General features: G+C 40.0%; 1 long non-coding RNA gene across 1 annotated transcript in view; it reads left to right on the plus strand.

Moving 5' to 3' along the window:
- Positions 1-1,957, plus strand: part of LOC125046837 — a 12,361-nt gene extending 10,404 nt beyond the window's left edge. The window contains exons 2-3 of the long non-coding RNA XR_007116679.1: positions 235-373; positions 861-1,957. This is a non-coding gene — a long non-coding RNA (uncharacterized LOC125046837). The remainder of the gene's footprint in view (positions 1-234; positions 374-860) is intronic.
- The last annotated feature ends 722 nt before the right edge of the window (positions 1,958-2,679 follow it).

Below are 2,679 nucleotides of genomic sequence, written 5' to 3' on the forward strand. Positions count from 1 at the left end.
TCTCTCTCTCTCTCTCTCTCTCTCTCTCTCTCTCTTTCTTTCTCTCTCTCTCTCTCTCTCTCTCTCTCTCTCTCTCTTTCTCTCTCTCTTTCTCACACACACACACACGCACACACACACACACAGCCAAACAAAAAAGACAGCAAAACCAACCAAACAAACAAAAAGCATCAAAACAAACCTAGAACAAAAGACAAACCAACCCAACAGCACTAATCCAGCTGTTTCTCCCAGGCTCCCGGAGAATTTGGAAGATGTCTCGAAGTATCCGCACCTGTTCGCCGAGCTCTTGTCCGACCCGACGTGGACGATGGAGGACCTGAAGAAGCTGGCGGGGCAGAATCTCTTACGGGTCATGAGGGACGTCGAGAAGGTGAGGCCGGGGGGTCATGAGGGGGTGAGGGGGGGAGGGAGGAGGTGAGGCCGGGGTGAGGGGGAGAGGGAGGAGGAGGGGCAGGGGGGTAGGGCGAGGAGGAGGAGAGGCAGGGGGGTGTGTGGGGCAGGGGGATGGGGGGAGGAGGAGGGGCAGGGGGTGGGGGAAGGAGGAGGGGCAGGGGGTTGGGGCGGGGGCTGGGGGGAGGAGGAGGAGGGGGGAGCAGGGGGGGTAGGGGGGAGGATGGAGGGTGTGCGGGGAAAAGGGGGGAAGGGTGAGGGTGGAGGGTGTGGGGGGGGAAAGGGGGGAGGATTAGGGTGGAGAGGGTGCAGGATGTAGGGGGGAAGGGGGGGAGGATGAGTGTAGAGAGGGTGGAGGGGGTGGGGGGGTGAGGATGAGAGTGGAGGGAGAGGGGGAAAAGGAGATAAATTGTTCTTATTATTATTAATGACAATAAGAACTACATAAACAAATCCTCTACTTCCAGGTCCGCCTCGAGATGAAGCAGCAGCGAGTGCCACCTTTCGAGCAGGAGGTGCCAGCATCGCAACTCGTGGGCCTCACCAACTGCTCGTACCAATTCATCAAGTCATCAGACGATTCCTAGTGATTGCATTCTTAGTCTCTGTTTGTTGTCGTGTGAATGAAGAGAGTGTAGATAATGTTATGTGAGCTTAGGAGACGAAATAAAAAAGAAAAAAAAAACTAAACAGACCAAATCCATTTCGTTATTTGTCACGTGGGGTTCATAGATTAAAAGAACAAGATGCTTTGTGTAATGTGTATGATAAAGAATGACTATCATTGATATAGATTAGATATAAATATATATATATATATTAAAATAAATCGTTACGCACAATCATATAATTTTATATGACTTTGTTTACTGTGGCTGATGTCTATGAGTGTTATCTGTACGTGAGAATTTAGCTTCAATTACGTTTAGATACAGAATGACTGTACTGAAATACGCTAGGAATTCAAAGTTCACCACATGCTTGTTCTGTAGGGAGTAATTTAAGACTGTAACGATAATAATGAAAAATTCATAGTAATACTTAAGGGGCCACTTGACACGAAATACCAACTTTTTTAGAAGGGATCATTAGGTAAAGTTTATGTCTGAAATTTTAGCCTTATTATTCTAAGGACTGAGGTAGGCGGATAATGATCATAAATAAATAAATAATCATATAAATAAAGATTTAAAATATAGGGCAAAGTGGCCTAGATAAAAAGCTTTTCTTATAGGCTAACAATCCCCCCCCCACCCCCCTCTATTTTCTTGGTGAATCTACAAGGCTAATTATATTAAAACCCTTCCTATGCGCACGGTGATTCATGAATAAGAATGCGATATAAAATGCATGACGGGATGCATGACGGGACGATATCAGATATCAGACAGACTCTCTTTTATAAATCTGAAGGTGATAACTGACTCTAAATAACATCACTGAAATATTTAGCAGGAAATCCAAGCATAAAGATTTTTAAAAATTATACTAAAATCTTTTTTTTTTTTTTTTTTTTTTTTTTAACAAGTTGAGTTTTAATAGTTAAATTACAAATTTGATGTGCTCTTTTAAAACACGCCTAGGATTATAGATCACGGGGCAAACTAAATCATTTTTGTTCTTCATATAGAATAATTAAAATGACTTATTATAATATATGATACTAAAAATAGTGTTTTTCATTATTCCTAAATAAAATTATACCAAAAATCTCTAATTACAAAGACGCAGAAAGGAAATTTTAGAAATGACAGAAAGCGGAAGTCATTCCTGATAAATATGCCACAGCCAATACGGTGTGACATGACAGAACACTGCCGTTACTCTTTTCCAAATTATCTTATATTTGTTATAATATTTGCCATTGTTTTAGCTTTTCATTTAACACGAAGAAAGAATAATGGACATGATTTTATGAACTGTGAATTTTCTTGCAAATAAAGGAAGTATAAAGAATCTTTTAAAAATCTCAAATCTTCTTGAGATATGCTGTAATTTTTTTTCCTGGTTGGCATAGTGTTTGTACAAAATAAAGAATATTATTTCAAGTAAAAAAAAACTATTTTTGCCCTTGTTCCATCCAGTGTCGTTGGATTTTGTTCATGCATAGGCATAAATGTGGTGGGGTGAAAAAAATAAATAATTAAAAGCCACGGAAAAAGTAATAGAAAAAATATATATATGATTTGTTTTTTCTTTACATAAATTGCTCATGTACAACAAAATGATGTAAATGGAAAAAAAACAAAATTGAATAAAATATAGAGACGAAGACACGTGCTGAAA

This window comes from Penaeus chinensis, chromosome 39 (genome assembly GCF_019202785.1).
Source record: "Penaeus chinensis breed Huanghai No. 1 chromosome 39, ASM1920278v2, whole genome shotgun sequence".
Lineage (NCBI taxonomy): Eukaryota > Metazoa > Arthropoda > Malacostraca > Decapoda > Penaeidae > Penaeus > Penaeus chinensis.